Below are 25,473 nucleotides of genomic sequence, written 5' to 3' on the forward strand. Positions count from 1 at the left end.
AACCCTGGTCCATCTGCTCCAAGACAGGATGTCTCACGTGAAGCCAATCCCAATGTCATCGGCCCATTCACTAGCTTCGATGGGCTTCTCTCTCACATTGCTGCTCAGAGGGCCACCGTGGATCAATCTGCTGATGATGTAGACTCTGAAGATGTTCCTGCACCACCAAAGTAGAAGAAAAAGAAGCCAAAAACTTCAACGCCCTCTGTTGCACCAACCGCTTCGACTGTGAAGCCATTGAAGACTTGTCTCGTGTATCCAAGAGGACCAAGAAGACCGAGAAGCCCAAGAAGTCTTTAGGGCATGACCTGACTGTTGTTGCTGTTCTACGCAACGAGGAAGCCACCACTGATCTGTCTAGTGATGAAGATCTGGGTGATGAAGCTCTAGAGATGCTGATCAAGAGCAAGCAAGAGGTTGAGATCTTTCAAGATCTGCCTCTGTTTGATGTTGATATTCTGAACAACTTCATCGATGAATGGTTTGAGAATCGAAGCATCAACATTGATGATCTGCAGTTGCTAGTGGACATCAGCGTCACATTTCATGGAGCCATTGCTAATGAACTGACCTTGGCTCAGAAAATCGTTGAAATCAAGAACAAGATTGATTATGAGAAGGAACACTTCAAGAAGCACATGGCCAAGCTTAGTGTGGCAGATGTGTAAATCTTCAAGAAGATGATGAATGACCTTAAGGCCGAGTTCACCAAGAAGTGTGAAGAAACCAAAGGCTCACGCGAGCGCATGAAGTACTATGTGCAGAAATGCGTTCAAGCGCACAATGAGGCTGAGAAGCGAAAGGCTCTTGGGCGTCCTGGCATCGACCCTAGGATGGCTGCCAAGCAAAAGAAGAAGTCTTCTAAAGCTCAATCCGAAGCTCAATGGCAGGAATGACCAAGCATTGTCTTCCCTGCCAGCATGACTGACTCGAAGCCAAAGGTCCCCTTAGTAGCTTCAGAAATGAATAAGACAAGAAAAGCTGAGGTCGAAGCTAGGAAGAGGAAGCTCAAGGACACCTCTGATGATGCTCCCTCCAAGAAGAAATTGAAGACAAAGCCTTCAAAGTCTTCAAAGAAAGAGTGTGTTGCTGCCCCAGAGCCCCTCATAGTTGAACCTATCTCAGTTGCTCTCCCTACTTCAACCAACCAAGAATGTCGCCTTGTGATTCATGAGACTGCTTCCACAGAGGCTCCAGAGAGTGAAGAACTTCCAGCTGTGGACCCCAACGCAGCTAAAGACATTGGTCATGAAGACAATATGCATGATGATGAAGTCCTTCCTTAGATCGAGCCCCAGTCGGTATCATCGCCTGCTCCTACGAGCGGTGAACTTATTAGCATTGGTTGTCCATTGACACCAATTACTCAAGATGACCAACAATAAGTCACCCCAGTGCAATTGGCGTCAATGGACGACCCATGCTAATAAGTTCACGTCAGGAGCTAAAGCCGCGTCTGCCAAGGCTTCCAAGTGCTGTCACAACCCATGGTTCATTCAGCGTGCTCAGCTTCATAGAGCACAATACTTTCTTTGACAGCGCCAAGAACCCATACACGAAGCCCAAGATCACCTCTGACAGATTTTGGAGCCATCTGCAGCGAAGCTATTACTCTTGCGTCATGTACAACCAAGACCGGTTTTTTCCGCACAAGCGTTTGGATTGTGATGCTATGGCTGGGCTGCCATGTCTTAAAGATGCCCTTGACTGCTTTAGGTATGTTGGTCTTCTGCCCTTTGTGATCGACAAGGAACATTGGAACGAAGAGCTTCTGCTGCAGTTCTATACTACTCTCCATATTCGAGGCTACAATAGGGATCCGAAGACTTGGATCCTTGAGTGGATGACAGGTGATGTACATCACGAAGCCAAAGCTCAAGATATCATCGAGCTTACTTCCCTGCCCACTCCAGGTGAGTTATACGAACTTGGTTGTCAGATTTATTAGAATGAGATGCAGAGCATTTTTTAGAAGCTTGGGCCAAATATGAGCCAAATGCTTAGCATGATGAAGCCATTGCCACAAGACGCTGAATACCTAAAGGAGTTCTTTGTCAAGGACCTCGAGCACTTGCCACGCACAGTATAACATATTTTGAGGCGTACTCTGGCCCATCAAAGGAAACTATTCTGAAGCTAAACTTGAAGGCGCCATGAAGACTTTTGTATTCTATATCATCAATGGCATCAGATTCAACACTCATGATTTCTTCATTTGACAGCTTGCTACTTCTGGGATTGATCTGTTTGGCCTGAAATACTATGCTCCATGAATGATGCGCTTGATTAAGCTTCATTCAACCATTTACTATCAACCCTCAGCGTGCAACCACATTGTCTTTCTGCCTGATGTTGATATGTCTATTGAAGCCATCTACCCCGAGCCAACAAAGAAGCAAATCCACCTTCAGAATGCAGAGTTCCAGAGCTTCACATAGTCTATTTAAGGGATTCATGTGCCCAATGCTGCAACTCCTGCATACCCTCTGGCTGGCAACATACGCATACCGCACCGAGCCAACACTGAAGCCACTACAAGCACAATTGCTCAAAGGCCTCAGAAGCATCCTCGTTTACTCAATGACCGAGAGCATCTGGTGGCTTTGCATCAAAAGAAGGATAAGCATCATGACTGGCTAAAGCGTCAGATGCAGGGTCTCTTGGTGGATGTCAATCGTATTCGTAACTTGGCCACCAAAAACACATTTGTTGCACATGAAGCCTGTCGGCGGTCCCGGAAGAGCCTCACATTGCTCTGTTCTGAAGATGATCTGCGCGTAGATGGCTTCACACAGAACTTCAAGTTTGACTCCAGGCCTGTGATACATCTCCAACGTATCTATAATTTTTGATTGTTCCATGCTACTATATTATCCATCTTGGATGTTTTATATGCATTTATATGCTATTTTATATGATTTTTGGGACTAACTTATTAACCTAGAGACCAGTGCCAGTTTCTGTGTTTTCCTTGTTTTTGAGTTTTATAGAAAAGGAATACCAAATGGATTCCAATTGACGTGCCAATTTTTGATGATTTTTATGGACCAAAAGAAGCCCCCGAAGTAAAAGAGTTGGGCCAGAAGAGTCCCGAGCCATCCACGGGGGTGGAGGGCGCGCCCTACCCCCTGGGCTCGCCCCCTTATCTCGTGGATGACTCGGAGACCCCCCCTGATGTGAGACTGACGCCAAAAATTCCTATAAATACAGAAACCCCCGAAAAGAAACATAGACCGGGAGTTCCACCGCCACAAGCCTCTATAGCCACCAAAAACCAACCGGGACCCTGTTCCGGCACCCTGCCAGAGGGGGGAATCATCACCGGTGGACATCTTCATCATCCTAGCACTCTCCATGACTAGGAGGGAATAATTCACCCTCGGGGCTGAGGGTATGTACCAGTAGCTATGTGTTTGATCTCTCTCTCTCTCTCTCTCGTGTTCTTGATATGGCACAATCTTGATGTACCGCGAGCTTTGCTATTATAGTTGGATCTTATGATGTTTCTCCCCCTCTATCTCCTTGTGATGAATTGAGTTTTCCCTTTGAAGTTATCTTATCGGATTGAGTCTTTAAGGATTTGAGAACACTTGATGTATGTCTTGCATGTGCTTATCTGCGGTGACAATGGGATATTCACGTGATCCACTTGATGTATGTTTTGGTGATCAACTTGCGTGTTCTGTGACCTTGTGAACTTATGCATAGGGGTTGGCACACGTTTTCGTCCCGACTCTCCGATAGAAACTTTGGGGCACTCTTTGAAGTTCTTTGTGTTGGTTGAATAAATGAATCTGAGATTGTGTGATGCATGTCGTATAATCAAACCCACAGATACTTGAGGTGACATTGGAGTATCTAGGTGACATTAGGGTTTTGGTTGATTTGTGTCTTAAGGTGTTATTTTACTACGAACTCTAGGGCTGTTTGTGACACTTATAGGAATAGCCCAACGGATTGATCGAAAAGAATAACTTTGAGGTGGTTTCGTACCCTACAATAATCTCTTTGTTTGTTCTCTGCTATTAGTGACTTTGGAGTGACTCTTTGTTGCATGTTGAGGGATTGTTATATGATCTAATCATGTTATTATTGTTGAGAGAACTTGCACTAGTGAAAGTATGAACCCTAGGCCTTGTTTCGAAGCATTGCAATACCGTTTGTGCTCACTTTTATCATTAGTTACCTTGCTGTTTTTATATTTTCAGATTACAAAAACCTATATCTACCATCCATATTGCACTTGTATCACCATCTCTTCGCCGAACTAGTGCACCTATACAATTTACCATTGTATTGGGTGTGTTGGGGACACAAGAGACTCTTTGCTATTTGGTTGCAGGGTTGTTCGAGAGATACCATCTTCATCCTACGCCTCCCACAGATTGATAAACCTTAGGTCATCCACTTGAGGGAAATTTGCTACTGTCCTACAAACCTCTACACTTGGAGGCCTAACAACGTCTACAAGAAGAAGGTTGTGTAGTAGACATCAAGCTCTTTTATGGCGCCGTTGCCGGCGAGGTTAGTGCTTGAAGGTATATCTTTAGATCTTGCAATCGGATCTTTTAGTTTCTTGTTTTATCACTAGTTAGTTTATAAAAGAAAACTACAAAAAGAAATTGGAATTAAGGTTGCCTCATATGCTTCATCTTTTTAGTGTCTTTCGTGAAAATAAGGATTCCGATAATTGTGCCAAAGTGTTAGAAGAGGAATGTATTAAAATGTTTGGCACTAGATCTTTGGATGGTGAGCATGATTGCAATGTTGTTAGTATGAATTCTTTGAATATCCATGATGCTAATGATATGCAAAGCCACAAGCTTGGGGATGTTATGTTTGATGAAGATGATATTTTTTGTCCCCCAAGTTTTGATGAGCAAGTTTATTATGATGAAAGCATCCCTCCTATCTGTGATGATTATTGTGATGACACACATGCTATAAAGAATAATGATATCCTTGAAACTTGTCATCATGATTTTAACTTTCAATTGGATTATGCCTCACATGATAGTTATTTTGTTGAGTTTGCTCCCACTACTATTCATGATAAGAAATTTTCTTATGTGGAGAGTAATAAAAATTCTATGCTTGTAAATCATGAAAATAATGCTTTATGTGTTGTATATTGTTGAATTCATTCATGATGCCACTGAAAATTATTATCAGGGAGGAATATATGCTCGTAGGAATTGCAATAATATCAAGTTTCCTCCCTATGTGTTGAAAATCTTGAAGTTATCCTTGTTTTACCTTCCTATGCAAGTTGATTCTTGTTCCCACAAGTTGTTTGCTCACAAATCCCTATGCATAGTAAGTGGGTTAGACTTAAATGTGTTTTTCATATGCTTCATGATGCTCCCATTATGTTTCAATTCTTATCTTTTATGTGAGCATCATTGAAATCATCATGCCTAGCTAAAAAGGCATTAAAGAAAAGCGCTTGTTGGGAGACAACCCAACATTTACCCCTACTGTTTTTGTGTGTTCACATGATTAAGCTACTGTAGTAATCATGTTTTATAGCTTTTGTTTCAATAAAGTGCCAACTAAGACCTTTGGGATGGCTTACGGTGATAGTTGATTTGATCTTGCTGAAAAACAGAAACTTTTGCGCCCCGGAGATTAGTTTTCGTTTTTAACAGAAGCGCGATAAAATACTGATTCGTTTCGAGGACGACTAATAAAATAATTTCCTAGGACTTCCTAATTTCTCAGGATTTTTGGAGTTACGGAAGTATTCGAGAGTTACAGATTACTACAGACTGTTCTGTTTTTGATAGATTCTGTTTTCAATGCATAGTTTGCTTGTTTTCTAGTTTCTATGGCTTATATCGCTTAATATAAATTGTAGAAATGATATGGTACAATAGGCATCATGTAAGAAAAATTATGAATCTTGTCTTGACAGTTCCTAAGTGGTGATTTGCTTTCTTATACTAACGGAGCTTACAAGTTTTCTGTTAAGTTTTGTGTTGTGAAGTTTTCAAGTTTTGGGTAAAGATTCGATGGACTATGGAATAAGGAGTGGAAAGAGCCTAATCTTGGGGATGCCGAAGGCACCCCAAGGTAATATTCAAGGACAACCAAGAGCCTAAGCTTGGGGATGCCCCAGATGACATCCCCTCTTTCGTCTTTGTCTATCAGTAAGTTTACTTGGAGCTATATTTTTATAAACCACATGATATGTATTTTGCTTGGAGCATCATTTTATTTCATTAGGATTTGCTTGCTGTTATTTATAGTAATGTTTTGCATCTTTTAGTTTAATAAAAAGGTCAAGTGTAGCCTTTACCATGCTTATTTTTCAAGTCTATTTGTTGTTGTTTTAAAAATAGAAGATTTGCTATTATGTTTTGAATATTGGTGAATAGTCATAACATGATAAAATCTTGAAATTTTTACACCATCAGTAACAAAAAATTATCTACAGTGTGGTAATTTTTCAGAATTTTTGGAGTTAGGGAAGTATGATTCCTCTTGCATTCTTTATAGACTGTTCTGTTTAGACATATTGTTGTTATGTTTGCATTGTTTGCATATGATTAATGATCCTATTTGAGGATAGGAGTGTTAAATATGCAGAGGCATTTAGTATGCAATGTCAAAATTATAATTTTTAGTGATTTTCTACAGTAGAGAATGATAAGGTTTAGCATGGATTTATACTAACTTATCTCACGAGTTCTTGTTGAGTTTGGTGTGGATGAAGTTTTTAAGATTTAGGGAAACCGCGATATGAATGAAATTAAGGAGACAGAAAAGCTCAAGTTTGGGGATGCCCAAGGTATCCCTAGTCAATATTTCAAGAAGTCTCAAGCATCTAAGGTTGGGGATGCCCCGGTTGGCATCCCACCTTTCTTCTTCAACAACTATCGGTCAATTTTGGTTGAGCCTAAGTTTTTGCTTCTTCACATGGTATGTGCTATAGTTGCAATGTCATTTTATTTTGTTTTGATTGCTGTTCGAATAAAGTACTTAAGATTAGAAATTTTATTTATGAGAACGAGTCTTCACATAGTTACATAATTATTCAACTACTCATTGTGCTTCGCTTATATCTTTTGGAGTAGTTTGTCATTTGCTCTAGTGCTTCACTTATATCTTTTTAGAGAACGGCGGCGGTTTTATTTTGAAGAAATTGTTGAACTCTCATGCTTCACTTATATCATTTTGAGAGTCTCTAAACAGCATGGTAGTTTGCTTTGGTTATGAATTTAGTCCTAATATGATGGGCATCCAAGAGGGATATACTAAAAACTTTCATATAAAGTGCATTGAATACTATGAGAAGTTTGATTCCTTATGATTGTTTTGATATATGAGGATGGTGATATTAGAGTCATGCTAGTAGAGTAGTTGTGAATTTGAGAGATGCTTGTGTTAAAGTTTGTGATTCCCGTAGCATGCACGTATGGTGAACTGTTATGTAACGAAGTTGGAGCATGATATATTTTTTGATTGTCTTCCTTATGAGTGGCAGTCGGGGATGAGCGATGGTCCTTTCCTACCAATCTATACCCCTAGGAGTATGCACATAGTACTTTGTTTCGATAGCTAATAGACTTTTGCAATAAGTATGTGAGTTCTTTATGACTAATGTTGAGTCCATGGATTATACGCACTCTCATCCTTCCACCATTGCTAGCCTCTCTAGTACCGCACAACTTTCGCCGGTACCATAAACCCACCATATACCTTCCTCAAAACAGCCACCATACCTACCTATTATGGCATTTCCATAGCCATTCCGAGATATATTGCCATGCAACTTTCCACCGTTTCGTTTATTATGACACACTCCATCATTGTCATATTGCTTTGCATGATCATGTAGTTGACATTGTATTTGTGGCAAAGCCACCGATCATAATTCTCATACATGTCACTCTTGATTCATTGCACATCCCGGTACACCACCGGAGGCATACATATAGAGTCATATTTTGTTCTAAGTATCGAGTTGTAATTCTTAAGTTGTAAGTAAATAAAAGTGTGATGATATTCATTATTAGAGCATTGTCCCATGTGAGGAAAAAAAGGAGAAAGGCCAAAAAAAAGTAGGCCCCAAAAAAACAAAAAATGAAAGAAAAATAGAGAAGGGGCAATGCTACTATCCTTTTACCACACTTGTGCTTGAAAGTAGCACGATGATCTTCATGATAGAGAGTCTCCTATGTTATCACTTTCATATACTAGTGGGAATTTTTCATTATAGAACTTGGCTTGTATATTCCAACGATGGGCTTCCTCAAATGCCCTAGGGCTTCATGAGCAAGAAACTTGGATGCACAACCACTTAGTTTCTTTTTGAGCTTTCATAAACTTATAGCTCTAGTGCATCCGTTGCATGGCAATCCCTACTCACTCACATTGATATATATTGATGGGCATCTCCATAGCCCATTAATACGCCTAGTTGATGTGAGACCATCTTCCTCCTTTTTTTCTTCTCCACAACCACCACTCTAATCCACCTATAGTGCTATGTACATGGCTCACGCTCATGTATTGCGTGAAAGTTGAAAGAGTTTGAAAAGGCTAAGTATGAAACAATTGCTTGGCTTGTCATCGGGGTTGTGCATGATTTGAATATTTTGTGTGATGAAGATGGACCATAGCCAGACTATATGATTTTGTAGGGATAAGCTTTCTTTGGCCATGCTATTTTGAGAAGACATAATTATTTTTTTAGTATGCTTGAAGTATTATTGTTTTTATGTCAATATTAAACTTTTGTTTTGAATATTATGGATCTGAATATTCTTGCCACAATAAAGAACATTACATTCATAAATATGTTAGTTAGCATTCCACATAAAAATTCTGTTTTTATCATTTACCTACACGAGGACGAGCAGGAACTAAGCTTGGGGATGCTTGATACGTCTCCAATGTACCTATATTTTTTGATTGTTCCATGCTATTATATTATCCATCTTGGATGTTTTATATGCATTTATATGCTATTTTATATGATTTTTGGGACAAACCTATTAACCTAGAGCCTAGTGCTAGTTTCTGTTTTTTCCTTGTTTTGGAGTTTTATAGAAAAGGAATACCAAATGGAGTCCAATTGACTTGCCAATTTTTGATGATTTTTTATGGACCAAAAGAAGCCCCCGAAGTAAAAGAGTTGGGCCAAAAGAGTCCCGATCCATCCATGATGGTGGAGGGCGCGCCCTACCCCTAGGCTCGCCCCCTATCTCGTGGATGACTTAGAGACCCCCCTGACGTGAGACCGACGCCAAAAATTACGATAAATATAAAAACCCCCGAAAAGAAACCTAGATCGAGAGTTCCGCTGCCGCAAGCCTCTGTAGCCACCAAAAACCAATTGGGACCCTGTTCCGGCACCCTGCCGGAGGGGGGAATCATCACCGATGGCCATCTTCATCATCCCGGCGCTCTCCATGACTAGGAGGGAATAATTCACCCTCGGGGCTGAGGGTATGTACCAGTAGCTATGTGTTTGATCTCTCTCTCTCTCATGTTGTTGATATGGCACGATCTTGATGTACCGCGAGCTTTGCTATTATAGTTGGATCTTATGATGTTTCTCCCCCTCTATCTCCTTGTGATGAATTGAGTTTTCCCTTTGAAGTTATCTTATCGGATTGAGTCTTTAAGGATTTGAGAACACTTGATGTATGTCTTGCATGTGCTTATCTGTGGTGACAATGGGATATTCACGTGATCCACTTGATGTATGTTTTGGTGATCAACTTGCGAGTTCTGTGACCTTGTGAACTTATGCATATGGGTTGCCACACGTTTTCGTCTTGACTCTCCGGTAGAAACTTTGGGGCACTCTTTGAAGTTCGTTGTGTTGGTTGAATAGATGAATCTGAGATTGTGTGATGCATGTCGTATAATCAAACCCACGGATACTTGAGGTGACATTGGAGTATCTAGGTGACATTAGGGTTTTGGTTGATTTGTGTCTTAAGGTGTTATTTTACTATGAACTCTAGAGCTGTTTGTGACACTTATAGGAATAGCCCAACGGATTGATCGGAAAGAATAACTTTGAGGTGGTTTCGTACCCTACAATAATCTCTTCTTTTGTTCTCCGCTATTAGTGACTTTGGAGTGACTCTTTGTTGCATATTGAGGGATTGTTGTATGATCTAATTATGTTATTATTGTTGAGAGAACTTGCACTAGTGAAAGTATGAACCCTAGGCCTTGTTTCGAAGCATTACAATACCATTTGTGCTCACTTTTATCATTAGTTACCTTGCTGTTTTTATATCTTCAGATTATAAAAACCTATATCTACCATCCATATTGCACTTGTAACACCATCTCTTCGCCGAACTAGTGCACCTATACAATTTACCATTGTATTGGGTGTGTTGGGGACACAAGAGACTCTTTGCTATTTGGTTGCAGGGTTGTTTGAGAGAGACCATCTTCATCCTACGCCTCCCATGGATTGATAAACCTTAGGTCATCCACTTGAGGGAAATTTGCTACTGTCCTACAAACCTCTGCACTTGGAGGCCCAACAACGTCTACAAGTAGAAGGTTGTGTAGTAGACATCAGCCTCCTCAAAATGCAAGCTGGCGTCGCACTCCCTCTATCGAAGATTCTGAGCATTGATCTTCGGCTACAACTGTTGTTGCGAGAGTCATCGACGAAGAACACAATGCGACTTCACCAACCTTAGCTGCACTGCATCACAATTCTGCGTCAGGCCCGTCAGCACCACCAAACTCCAACGACGACCCTGCTCCATCCTCTACTCCAACTAGGAACGAGTAGATCCTCTATGTCTTCAAACCTTTTTGGTCCTTACTGACAAAAGGGGGAGAAGCATATGAGGTTGATAGTCTTCAAGTGGGTCCCTATGGGTGGTTGCATTATTTTTGCTAAGTTCTTACAACTCTCGTTTTGAAACTATTTGGCTTTTGAGTTGTAACACTTAAACTCGATGGTCGTCTGCTACCTTTTACTGCTACTTTGTGATGCGATGGTAAATTCCGCATGAATTTATTCTGCAGACGCCCATTTTTCATTGTGCATGTCATTATGTTCGTTATTCTCACATATGCATGATAAATTGTCTTCGTAAGTTGAAGAGGATCTCCACAAAGTAAAACCCACCATGTGCATTTGCATTCAAAAGGAAACTACTTATATGCACATCTTCAAGGGGAGCCTTTTGCAACTTATGAAGACAATGCCTTTATCCTTATCTCTCACATACTTTTATCCCCATTGAAAACTTCAACCAGTTTGTCATCGATCACCAAAAAGGGGGAATTGTAAGTGTATATAGTGCCACCCCTAGTTGGTTTTGGAGTATTGACTACAAACTTGGTTGAGGGACTAATATGTTTGTGAGAATTGCAGGATAACATAGTAGTAGTCCCTTATTGATTCGATTTACCTACCAGAGATGACCCCTAAAAATGTGTGAAGACATTGAAGACAATGGTGGTTTGTGAAGACATTCACGATGAGGATTATGACATGAGAAGACATTCATGTGAAGACTATGGAGTGTGAAGACATAGTTGTTTCGTAGTTTCCTTTTCTTCTTTGTCGAGTCATAGGAACCACCGTACTGTTAAGTGGGGTCCAAGTGAACAAAGTCAGAGTGACTGATGTGATGCTCAACCAAAATCCTATGTCTTCGAACGAAGACAATGAGAGCAAATCTTATCTAGAGCTGGATGAGTCAGCTTTACTTGTAGCCCAAGTCAAGCTGTCACGTGTGTTTGAAATCCGACCGTTGGACACGTGTCGGTTCCTTAGTGACCCAGGGTCATTCCGAACAAGTCAGGTCGAGTTGCCTCTTGGCTATAAATAGCCCACCTCCTACACCATAAATTGGTGGCTGCTCAGAGTTAGTGCACGGCTTTTGTTGTTCAATAGCAACCCACCTTCGAAGCATTTGAGAGAGAAATCCTTGCAAGGACAAAGCCCAAAACATCCCAAGCCAAAGGCTGTTAGGCATCACTGAAGTCTTTCTATCCGCGTGACCTGAAGACTTGTTACACTTGAGGACTGTGAATCCTCCAGCCGATTAGGCGTCGCGTTCTGAGCATCCAAGAGCCATTGTGGATCGCCAGTGAACGAAGTTTGTGAAGGTTCGGAAGTCTACCTTGAAGACTTACCAGAGTGATTGGTTGAGGACTGGGTGTCCTGAGCTCAAGGAGAATAAGGTGAAGACACAGTCTTCTGAGTTAAATCTCAGCCTCCCTAACCAGACGTATAGTTGTCACAACAACTGGAACTGGTCTACCAAATCCTTGTCTTCACCAAGCAACTGGTTCTATCCTTCACTTCCCTTTACTTTACAGTTTGTCTTCGTGAAGTCATTTCCTTCTTATCTGGTCTGATTGACTTCACTAAGTGAAGACTATTTACTGTTGGCTTCATACTGTCTTCCATCCTGATCCATACTACCTAGCCGCTGATAGTCTTCATGCTTTCACTTCATTGATTACTTGACTATGGCTTGTCTAGTGTAGTCTACCTTCTGCTGCATATCAATAGGTTCATTTCTACTGTTTGTCTTCAAAGACCTCGTGTTTTGAAGACTTCCACAAAAATGCCTATTCACCCCCTCTAGTCGATAACTAGCACTTTCAGAGAAACCACCTTCCCTGTTAGGATCAAGGAACATGCTAAAGTTTCAACTGTGGTCAACAAAAGTTATATTAGAACATCTAAACCTGATGAACAAATCAAAGTAAAACCTAGTGTTTCTATGGTTAAAGATCTCCTAGAAGAAAATATAGATAGGCATGTTATTTACTTCTGTGAAGAAGCTGCTAGGATTGCCCAACCTGATAAAATGGATAAACATAGACCTGTTGTTGGCATGCCCGTTGTCTCAGTTAAAATAGGAGATCACTGTTATCATGGTTTATGTGACATAGGTGCTAGCGTGAGTGCTATTGCCTTTACCTTAAATCAAGAAATTACGAATGACATAGCACCCGCAGAGATAGTGTAACATCCCAAAATTTCAATTTGGAATGTTATACACTAGATCATCATTGCATATCATATTTATTGCATTTTGGTTGATCCTAGAAATTTTCGCAACTCAAGGACCCTCGGAGAGAGTTGGGGATTTCATTATTTTCATGTTTGAGTTGTCTCAAATTGTGAGAATAGGATCATTTGATTTTATTTATTTTATCTTCAATTATTTCTAATATAAAAATATGAGAGAGGGAATAAAATGACTTTCCCAAAATAGAGAAATATTGAGGATTTAATAAAAAATCAAACAAGATTTTATTTGCTATTTTATTTGAACTTAGGAAAAATGCACGTTTTTCAAATTTGCATTTAGGCCCCAAATAAATGTTCATCCTGTGCGGCTTGATTTTAGAAGCCGGGGAAAATTTATTTCGGGATTTTTGGAGTCCGTTTAGTAGTCCTTTTGTTTTTTTCTTAGCGTAACTATTTATATAAAAAAAACGCAACCGACCTACGGGCCGTGTCCGACCCGGACACTAAGGCCCGTCCGGCTTTATAAGCCGGGGAGGCCCAGCCGGAACCCCCCAAACCCTAGCCCCGCGCCCCGCCGCCGCCTTTGCCCCGTGCCGCCGCCGCCTTCGCCCCGCGCCGTTGACCGCCGCCGCCGCCTTGCCGCCCCGCCGCCCCGCGCCGCTGACCACTGCCGCCGCCGGACTAGTCGCCGGAGTTGCCGGAGGTAGTTTTTTTAGTCGCCGGTTTTTCCCGAAAAACCGTTCGGTTTTCCGACGGTTTTGTTCGTTTTTTTAAGTTTCGATTTTTTTAAATAGATCCGTTTTCTAGTTTATTTAAATAGTGAGCGTTCGCCCGTTCATTCATTTTAATGAACGTTCGTCGTTTTTCTTTTTCTCAGATTAAATCTGCGATTTTTCTGATCGCGATTTCTGATCCGATTTTCGTTTTAGTCTAACTTTTCGCTCGTTTATCGGAATCAGGCGATTCAAGCGCCTGGAGTTTTGTCTCGAAACCCTCTTTCCGATTAACCAACTCAAACAAGTTTTTGCCACTATAAAAAATTGCCTTAGATCCAGAATAGTAAACGAAGCCTGTTTCTTTTGCCGTTTGTCTTTCGTTGCTTTGTTCGATTTGATTCTTTTTGCCAACCGGAGTTCTTAAGTTGAACCTTCTAGTTAGATCTCTTATTTGAGTTTTACCTGCGCATTATTTGAGTACTTATTGTATGCTTGTTTGTTTGCGATAGAGTACCCGGAGTGCGCCGCTTGTTACTTCGAATCGCTAGGTTTCCCGGATCATCAGCAAGGCAAGTAACACTTTGATCATACCTCCTACTACCCAGTTTTATTGCATTAGATCAATCCTTACACATTGCATGATTAGGATCCAAATTGAATTGTGGGTTTGGGAAGTAGTTGAGGTAGTACCTATTACCTGTTTATTATCAAACCTTTGGGAGTTACTTCTACGTTGCTTATTATGCCATGCTATGCTAGTAGACGTGGATTGGGTGAGTGTATCCATGACAGATGTGAGATTGTTAATTAATGGTTTATTTAAGGTGGCAACTTAAACACACATCTGGATGGATTGAGGTACCTGGGGTATTCCAGGATTGCCTGTTTTTCTTCATGGACCGCCACCCAGACTCGAAGGGATCATGAGATTATTCATGCTAGAAACTTCCGTGTGCAGTCACAAGCTATTATGGACTCTAGCATAGTTGACTAAGTCGTGCGAACTCTTACAGTGGTAGACTAGCAGATGTAGGGGATGTAGGTGGTACGGTCTACCCATCGTAAGGTGCTAGCGCTTCTGAAAGACTATGTCTCGGTCATCCGTTTCTCAAACACCGTGTAGTGCGAGAAACCAAACGGAGGCGATCGAGTCTTGTGGGGAAAAGTGCGCAAACCTCTACAGAGTGTATAAACTAAACATGGTTAGCCGTGTCCCCGGTTATGGACATCTTGAGTATCTAGTACCTGGATTATCATGTGAATCTCAACATGTTACTATAAAATTTAATTTTGACGGGTTTGTTTAATGATGATGTTTAATTGGGATTGAGAATGCTGTCAACCATTCTCAATGTTTAACAACCACCATGATAGTTAAATAAATTTATTCCTTTGCAGTAGGGAAAAATTAGATTTTCGCAAAACTGTAACCATAGAGCTTTCCACCAGCCAAAGATGCATATAGAACAGCTGTTTCTTTCCATTACTCTCTATGTGTTACATTGCCAGCATATTCCATGTGCTGACCCATTTCGGGCTGCAACGTTAATGTTGCAGGCTTTTCAGACGATGATTAAGGAGTTTTAGGTCGTGGTTCTATACTCAGTGATGCCGTTGGAGTTGATGGACTCACTTATCTTCCAAGCCTTTCACTGTTATCGTTATTAGATGGCCTTAAGCCATATTTACTGTAATAAGTTCTCTTTTGGAGACACTCGATGTAATAAGTGTGTGATCGCTACTCTGTTATAAATCCTTCAAGTACTGTGTGGTGTCAGCATTACTGATCCAGGGATGACACCGGAGCACAGAGATTGGACCGTTTGAGGTCTGGTCGCTACGAGATGGTATCAGAGCACACGCTAATTGTAGGACACGACCACTAAGCTAAAGACCTAGATCACTACTCACTCTCTTCTCTTTCTGACTCCTCATCTTTTCTACTCTTTTAGGATGGCGGATGCAAGGAACAAGTTCACTCAACCGGAGGAAGATACACCCTTTGGACGTCACTTGAAGGAAGTCACTAGATACCTGAACATAGGAGTACCAAGCTTCACCAGAACTTGCAACGCCACTTTACCCGAAGAAGAGCGCTGGATGATTCAAGTTCAAGTTCCAGGAAGGACGTTCATGCCAGTCACTGAGCCCATAGAGTTTTCTTTTGATGCACCAACTTGGAGCCTAGGAAAGAGCATGGTAGCTCACAACGCCATGGGACGCATTGGAGAAGTCTACCGCAATGATCTCAAGGATACTATCTACCAGATTTGTGGGCGCCGAGATGAGCACTGGGAGATGATCAGCACCAGGAAGGATAGATCAGTTGCAGCTTTTATCCAGGAGTTAAACCAGCACATTAGACGTCAGGAGAACCAGATGTGCACCGACATGATAGACCTGAAGAAGGCAAAGACAAGAATCAAGGAACCGGAGGAAGAACTCAAGGCTACACATGAAGATTGTGAAGAAGAAATTGAAGTATTAGTAGAGAAGAATGACGATCTGATCAAGAAGATTGGAATATTTATGGGAGGCCCTACACCAGTAGAAGAAGACTAAGAACCCAAGGAGATTCGCCCAGAAGACTACATCATCATCGACGACACCGACTCGGATCCCGACGATAGCGATGATGACTATGTTGATGAAGCCGGAGCAGATATCATGGAGTCTGCAACCGAAGAATTTTTCTAGTAGACCACCCCAACAGTAGTAGTAGTCCACATGTAAATATTATAGTCCGAGCACTTTTGCGATAGTTAGATCGATTGTATGCCCTTGTTTGATTGAATGAATTGTTTGCTTTTGCCTCATGTGCATATGGGTAGTGTTTTCTCTTTAGACCCCCTCTATTCTTAAATCTCATCTTTTCTAAACCCTCAGATGCCTCCGAGACGTGACCCCGGATTTACCTTTCCACCGGAGCTCACCCAGTTGATCCAGCAGCAGAACACATTGATGAAGTTACTAGTCCAGAATCAGAATCAAGGGAACAACAACAACAACAACCCACCGCCACCACCACCACCTGTTGATCACTTAGCCCATTTTCTTAGGCTAAATCCACCGGTGTTTTCCAGTAGCACCGAGCCGATAGTAGCAGATGATTGGCTCCGCAAGACAGCTAGAGAGTTGACCACAGCAGGATGCACGGATGCGGAGAAGGTGAAGTTTGCCGCACATCAGCTTGAAGGACCCGCAGCATCATGGTGGGAGAATTTCACAGCCACTTTCCCTGTCGATACTGTCACATGGGACCAGTTTCAGCAGGCTTTTCGAACTGCCCATGTTTTAGCAGGAGCTATGGCCATGAAGAAGCGAGAGTTTCGCAACTTGCGCCAAGGAGGACGGACAGTTGGCCAGTATGTGGAGGACTTTAGTAAATTAGCACGTTATGCCCCAGATGACGTTGCTACGGATGCAGCAAAGCAGGAGAAATTTCTGGAAGGACTGAATGATGAGTTGAGCATGCAGTTGATGGTAGAAACCTTCAACAACTACCAGGAGTTGGTAGATCATGCTCTTATGATTGAAGGGAAGCAGCAGCAAATTGAAAATCGCAAGAGGAAGTATGGACAAGGAAAGTACAATTCAGGAGCTCAGCAGAAGCCATGTTTTACCCCTAGACCGGGAGGACATTTCCAGCATACCCATGGAGGAGGAAGCTCACACAACCACAACGGCACCAAGAATGGTAATGGGAATGGAGGAAGCAACGGCCAGAACCGCCCCAACCCATCGACCCCAGCCAAGAGAGACCTGAGCCAAGTCACTTGCTTTAAGTGCCAGAAGACCGGACATTATGCCAATGAATGTCCTGAATCCCAGAATGGAAATGGCAATGGAAGCTCTGGGAAGAAGCCGAACCCTTTCAACAGGGGACAGGTGAACCACGTTAACGTGGAAGAGGTTGAAGAGCAGCCGGATGCAGTAACCAGTAAGTTTTTGGTTAAGTCATTTACTACACTCGTTCTTTTGATACTGGTGCATCGCATTCATTCATATCAAGGGGATTTGTGGATAAGTATAAACTGCCAACCCAAGCCCTTAGGTCACCCATGTTAGTAACTTCGCCTAGAGCAGAATATATGGCTAGCCTATGGTGTGATCTGTTACCATTAAGGATTGGTAACTAAGTATTTCCCTCAGACCTAATAGTGTTGGAATCTCAAGGATTGGATGTGATATTAGGCATGGATTGGTTGTCAAAGTATGAAGGGAATATTGAATGTGCCAGTAAGTCAATTTTGCTTACCACCCCAGAAGGGAGAAGGATCAAGTATGTATCTTGACATGTGCTAAAGAGGACTCAAGTAAATTGTTTAACATGAGTTGTGCAGGAGGAAGTACCAGTAGTGAAGGATTTCCCCGACGTATTTCCAGAAGAGTTGCCAGGCATGCCACCGGATAGAGATATTGAGTTTTTGATTGAGCTTTTGCCAGGCACAGGGCCAATATCAAAGAGACCATATAGGATGCCTGCAAAGGATTTGGTGGAAATTAAGAAGCAAATTAAGGAGTTACTGGATAAAGGATATATTCGCCCAAGTTCTTCACCTTGGGGATCGCCAGTACTTCTAGTAGAAAAGAAGGATGGATCATTAAGGATGGTTGTCGATTATCGAGGATTGAATGAAGTAACCATCAAGAACAAGTACCCACTACCGATGATCAATGATCTGTTTGATCGATTCCAAGGAGCTAAGGTATTTTCCAAGATCGATATGCGATCAGGATACCACCAGTTGAAGATTCGGGAACAGGATATACCCAAGACGGCTTTTACCACCAGGTATGGGATGTACGAGTATACCGTTATGTCATTTGGTCTGACTAACGCACCTGCATATTTTATGAACATGATGAACAAAGTGTTTATGGAGTTTCTGGATAAGTTCGTCATAGTGTTCATTGATGATATCCTGGTTTACTCGAAGAATGAAGAGGAGCATAAGGAACATTTGCGTTTGGTTCTTGGAAAGCTCAGAGAACATCAGTTATATGCCAAGTTTAGCAAATGTGAGTTTTGGTTGAAAGAAGTTGGATTTCTAGGACACGTTATATCCGGAGAAGGTATAGCAGTAGATCCCACTAAAGTTGATACCGTGACTAAGTGGGAAGCACCAACCACAGTTGGAGAGATCCGGAGTTTTCTTGGACTCGCAGGATACTACCGGAGGTTTATTGAGAACTTCTCAAAGATTGCGAAGCCTATGACGGAGTTGTTGAAGAAGGATACCAAGTTCATATGGACGGAGGAATGTGAGGCTAGTTTTCAGGAGTTGAAGAAACGTTTGGTTACCTCATCAGTGTTGATTTTACCATACCAGACCAAGGATTATGAGGTGTATTGTGACGCTTCACGTCGAGGACTTGGAGCAGTGCTTATGTAGGAAGGGAGAGTTGTTTCATGTGCCTTACGACAGCTTAAGCCTCATGAGTTGAACTATGCTACGTATGATTTGGAGTTAGCAGCCGTAGTGCATGCACTGAAGACTTGGAGACATTTTCTGATTGGAAACCATTGCGAAGTGTATACGGATCATAAGAGTTTGAAGTATATTTTCACACAGAAGGAGTTGAATCTCAGACAAAGGAGATGGTTGGAGCTCATCAAGGATTATGATATGAGATTGCATTATCACCCTGGAAAGGCTAACGTAGTAGCTGACGCGTTGAGCCGTAAGAGCCACGTCAACACCTTAATGACGGGAGATTTACCAAGGGAGTTAGCCGAAAATCTTCGAGAGCTATGTTTGGAAATAGTCCCGAAGGGCTATGTAGCAGCATTGGAGATTCAGTCTACGTTGATGGAAAAGATCAGAGAAGCTCAAAGGACTGACAAGGAGATTGCCTCTATTAAGGAGATAATGAGCAAAGGAAAAGCTAAGGGATTTCGTGAGGATGAGCACGATACCTTATGGTTTGAAGACCGTGTCTATGTACCAAATGATTCGGAGATCAGGAAGTTAATTTTACAAGAGGCCCATGATTCACCATACTCGATTCACCCAGGAAATACCAAGATGTATTTGGATTTGAAGGATATTTTCTGGTGGACCAGAATGAAGAAGGAGAATGAAGAAGGATATTGTGGAGTATGTAGCAGTTTGTGATGTATGTCAGAGAGTGAAGGCAGGGCATCAGAAGCCAGCAGGATTGCTACAACCATTGCCGATACCCGAATGGAAGTGGGATAAGCTAGGCATCGATTTTATTACAGGATTGCCCAGAACACGTTCAGGCTATGACTCGATATGGGTTGTAGTCGATCGTTTGACAAAGGTAGCTCATTTCATTCCAGTGAAGACTACCTATACCAGTGCAAAGTTGGCAAAGATATACATGACCAGAATCGTATGTCTGCATGGAGTTCCAAGGAGCATTGTATCAGATAGAGGAACCCAGTTTACCTCAAAGTTTTGGAATCAGTTGCATGAGACTTTGGGAACCAGACTAGAGTTTAGCACAGCTTTCCACCCGCAGACAGATGGACAGACTGAGAGAGTCAATCAGATTTTGGAGGATATGCTAAGAGCTTGTGCGCTAGATTACGGATCTAGTTAGGATGAGAATTTGTCGTATGCAGAGTTCTCTTACAACAACAGCTATCAATCCAGTTTGAAGATGGCCCCTTTCGAAGCCTTGTACGGAAGGAGGTGCAGGACCCCATTGTCCTGGGATGAAGTTGGAGATCGCCAGTTGTTTCGACCGGATCTGATAAAGGAGTCTGAACAGAAAGTGAAATTAATTCGCGACAGGCTAAAGGTAGCTCAATCCAGGCAGAAGAGTTATGCAGATTCTAAATGCAAGGAGACAGTTTACGAAGTTGGAGACCGAGTTTATCTTCGAGTATCACCACTTCGAGGAGTTAAGCACTTTGGAGTTAAGGGAAAATTAGCGCCACGTTTTGTAGGCCCATACAAAGTTTTGGAGCGTATGGGAGAAGTAGCCTACAAGTTGGAATTACCCGAAGGACTGTCAGGAGTTCACGACATGTTTCATGTATCCCAGTTGAAGAAGTGCCACGCAGAGATGGCTGACATACCGCTGAGAGATACGGTACCACTGGAAGCAATTCAGTTGGATAGTGATTTGACCTATGAAGAGAAACTAGTTAAGATTCTAGAATATGCAAGTCGAGTCACCCGCAGCAAGGTTATCAAATTTTGCAAGGTTCAGTGGAGCCACCACACGGAGGATGAAGCCACCTGGGAACGAGAGGAAGATTTGCTGAATGACCACCCTCACCTATTTTCTAGCCAACCCGAATCTCGAGGGCGAGATTCATCTTAAGGGTGGTAGGTTTGTAACATCCCAAATTTTCAATTTGGAATGTTATACACTAGGTCATCATTGCATATCATATTTATTGCATTTTGGTTGATCCTAGAAATTTTCGCAACTCAAGGACCCTCGGAGAGAGTTGGGGATTTCGTTATTTTCATGTTTGAGTTGTCTCAAATTATGAGAATAGGATCATTTGATTTTATTTATTTTATCTTCAATTATTTCTAATATAAAAATTTGAGAGAGGGAATAAAATGACTTTCCCAAAATAAATAAATATTGAGGATTTAATAAAAAATCAAACAAGATTTTATTTGGTTTTATTTGCTATTTTATTTGAATTTAGGAAAAATGCGCGTTTTTCAAAATTGCATTAAGGCCCCAAATAAATGTTCATCCTGTGTGGCTTGATTTTAGAAGCCGGGGAAAATTTATTTCGGGATTTTTGGAGTCCGTTTAGTAGTCCTTTTGTTTTTTTCTGAGCGTAACTATTTATATATAAAAAAACGCAACCGACCTACGGGCCGTGTCCGACCCGGACACTAAGGCCCGTCCGGCTTTATAAGCCAGGGAGGCCTAGCCGGAACCCCCCCCCCCCAAACCCTAGCCCCGCGCCCCGCCGCCGCCTTCGCCGCCGCCGCCGCCTTCGCCCCGCGCCGCCGCCGCCTTCGCCCCGCGCCGCTGTCCGCCGCCCCGCGCCGCTGACCACCGCCGCCGCCGGACCACTGCTGCCACCGGACCACTGCCGCCGCCGCCGGACCACCGCCGCCGCCGAAGTTGCCAGAGGTAGTTTTTTTTAGTCGCCGGTTTTTCCCGAAAAACCGTTCGGTTTTCTGACGGTTTTGTTCGTTTTTTTTAAGTTTCGGTTTTTTTAAATAGATCGGTTTTCTGGTTTATTTAAATAGTGAGCGTTCGCCCGTTCATTCGTTTTAACGAACGTTCGTCGTTTTTCTTTTTCTCGGATTAAATCCGCGATTTTTCTGATCACGATTTCTGATCCGATTTTCGTTTTAGTCTAACTTTTCGCTCGTTTATCGGAATAAGGCGATTCAAGCGCCTGGAGTTTCGTCTCAAAACCCTCTTTCCGATTAACCAACTCAAACAAGTTTTTGACACTATAAAAAATTGCCTTAGATCCAGAATAGTAAACGTAGCCTGTTTCTTTTGTCGTTTGTCTTTCGTTGCTTCGTTCGATTTGATTATTTTTGCCAACCGGAGTTCTTAAGTTGAACCTTCTAGTTAGATCTCTTATTTGAGTTTTACATGTGCATTACTTGAGTACTTATTGTATTCTTGTTTGTTTGTGATGGAGTACCCGGAGTGCGCCGCTTGTTACTTTGAATCGCTAGGTTTCCCGGATCATCAGCAAGGCAAGTAACACTTTGATCATACCTCCTACTACCCAGTTTTATTGCATTAGATCAATACTTACGCATTGCATGATTAGGATCCAAATTAAATTGTGGGTTTGGGAAGTAGTTGAGGTAGTACCTATTACCTGTTTATTATCAAACCTTTGGGAGTTACTTCTACGTTGCTTATTATGCCATGCTATGCTAGTAGACGTGGATTGGGTGAGTGTATCCATGACAGATGTGAGATTGTTAATTAATGGTTTATTTAAGGTGGCAACTTAAACACACATCTGGGTGGATTGAGGTACCTGGGTATTCCAGGATTGCTTGTTTTTCTTCATGGACCGCCACCCAGGCTCAAAGGGATCATGAGATTATTCATGCTAGAAACATCCATGTGTAGCCACAAGCTATTATGGGCTCTAGCATAGTTGACTAAGTCGTGCGAATTCTTACAGTGGTAGACTAGCAGATGTAGGGGATGTAGGTGGTACGGTCTACCCATCGTAAGGTGCTAGCGCTTCTGAAAGACTATGTCTCGGTCATCCGTTTCTCAAACACCGTGTAGTGCGAGAAACCAAACGGAGGCGATCGAGTCTTGTGGGGAAAAGTGCGCAAACCTCTGCAGAGTGTATAAACTAATCATGGTTAGCCGTGTCCCCAGTTATGGACATCATGAGTATCTAGTACCTAGATTATCATGTGAATCTCAACATGTTACTATAAAATTTAATTTTGACGGGTTTGTTTAATGATGATGTTTAATTGGGATTGAGAATGCTGTCAACCATTCTCAATGTTTAACAACCACCATGATAGTTAAATAAATTTATTCCTTTGCAGTAGGGAAAAATTAGCTTTTCACAAAACTGTAACCATAGAGCTTTCCACCAGCCAAATATGCATATAGAATAGTTGTTTCTTTCCATTACTCTCTATGTGTTACATTGCCAGCATATTCCATGTGCTGAACCGTTTCGGGCTGCAACGTTAATGTTGCAGGCTTTTCAGACGACGATTAAGGAGTTTTAGGTCGTGGCTCCATACTCAGTGATGCCGTTGGAGTTGATGGACTCACTTATCTTCCAAGCCTTCCACTGTTATCGTTATTAGATGGCCTTAAGCCATATTTACTGTAATAAGTTCTCTTTTGGAGACACTCGATGTAATAAGTGTGTGATCGCTACTCTATTATAAATCCTTCAAGTACTGTGTGGTGTCAGCATTACTGATCCAGGGATGACATAGGAGCACAGAGATTGGACTGTTTGAGGTCTGGTCGCTACAGATAGAAGACATAGATTTTACTATTAAACTTGCTAATAGAGATACTATATCACCAATTGGGATTGTTAGAGATGTTGAAGTCTTGTGTGGGAAAATAAAATACCCTACAGATTGTATTCTTCCTGGTTCCCCACAAGATGATTTTTGTCCCATTATCTTTGGTAGACCTTTCTTGAACACCGTTAATGCTAAAATAGATTGTGAGAAACAAACTGTCAGTGTTAGCCTTGGTGATGAGCCTCATGAGTTTAATTTTTCCAAGTTTAGCAAAAAGCTTCATGAAAAAGAATTGCCTAGTAAGGATGAAATAATTGGTCTTGCTTCTATTGTTGTGCCTCCTACTGATCCACTAGAACAATATATGCTATACCATCAAAATAATTTACATATGCATGAAAGAAATGAAATAGATAAGATTTTCTTTGAACAACGTCCTCTGCTTAAACACAATTTGCCTATTGAAACTCTAGGAGGTCCTCCTCCGCCTAAGGGTGATCCTGTGTTTGAATTAAAACAATTGCCATACACTTTGAAATATGCTTATCTTGATGAGAAGTAGATATATCCTGTTATTATTAGTGCCAACCTTTCAGAACATGAAGAAGAAAGATTATTGAAAGTTCTAAGGAAGCACCGAGCTGCTATTGGATATACTCTTGATGATTTAAAGGGCATTAGTCCCACTCTATGTCAGCACAAGATTAATATGGAACCTAATGCTAAACCCGTTGTTGATCACCAACATCAGTTAAATCCGAAGATGAAGGAAGTGGTAAAAACAGAAATATTAAAACTTCTGGAAGCAGGTATAATCTATCATATATTTGATAGTAGATGGGTAAGTCATGTTCTTGTGTCCCTTAGAAAGGAGGTATTACCATTTTCCTAATGATAAGAATGAACTTATTCCACAAAGAATTGTTACAGGCCATAGAATGGTAATTGATTTTAGAAAATTAAACAAAGCAACTAGAAAAGATCATTACCCTCTGCCTTTTATTGATCAAATGCTAGAAATATTATCTAAGCACACACATTTTTGCTTCCTTGATGGATACTCTGGTTTTTCACAAATACCTGTTTCTCAACTTGATCAAGAAAAGACCATGTTCACTTGTCCCTTTGGAACTTATGCTTATAGACTTATGCCTTTTGGTTTATGCCATGCACCTGCTACCTTTCAAAGATGTATGACTGCTATATTCTCTAACTTTTGTGAAAAGATTGTTGAGGTTTTCATGGATGACTTTTCTGTTTATGGGAAGTCTTTTGATGATTGTTTAAGCAATCTTGATCTAGTTTTGTAGAGATGCGAGCAAACAAATCTTGTCTTGAATTGGGAGAAGTGCCACTTTATGGTTAATGAAGGTATTGTTTTGGGCCATAATATTTCAGACAGAGGTATTGAAGTGGACAAAGCTAAGGTTGATGCAATTGAGAAAATGCCATGTCCTAAAGATATCAAAGGTATTCGTAGTTTCTTAGGTCATGCTAGTTTCTATAGGAGATTTATCAAAGATTTTTCTAAAATTTCTAGGCCTCTTAAAATCTTTTACAAAAGGATGTTGCTTTTGTTTTTGATGATGATTGTTTAGAAGCTTTCGAAACACTCAAGAAAGCCTTAATTTCTGCACCTATTTTTCAACCACCTACCTGGAACTTGCCTTTTGAAATTACTAGTAGAATGCCCGTGCGTTTCCACGGGCTTTTTAATTTTTTTTACTTGTTTCATATGCAAATATAATGCATGTCAAATTTTACATGTATAGAAAAGAGAGTTGGTAATAAAAGAAAAATATTGAAATTTCACTTGCAATATATTTGTATAAAAAAATGCAATTCG

The 25,473-nt window shown here is 41.4% G+C and overlaps 1 pseudogene; it reads right to left on the bottom strand.

The window, feature by feature from the left end:
- Positions 1-1,492: 1,492 nt before the first annotated feature.
- The window catches only part of LOC147991069 (uncharacterized), a 29,941-nt pseudogene continuing 5,960 nt past the window's right edge, over positions 1,493-25,473 (bottom strand).

This window comes from Triticum urartu, chromosome 1A (genome assembly GCF_056163025.1).
Source record: "Triticum urartu cultivar PI428250 chromosome 1A, HENAU_Tu73, whole genome shotgun sequence".
Lineage (NCBI taxonomy): Eukaryota > Viridiplantae > Streptophyta > Magnoliopsida > Poales > Poaceae > Triticum > Triticum urartu.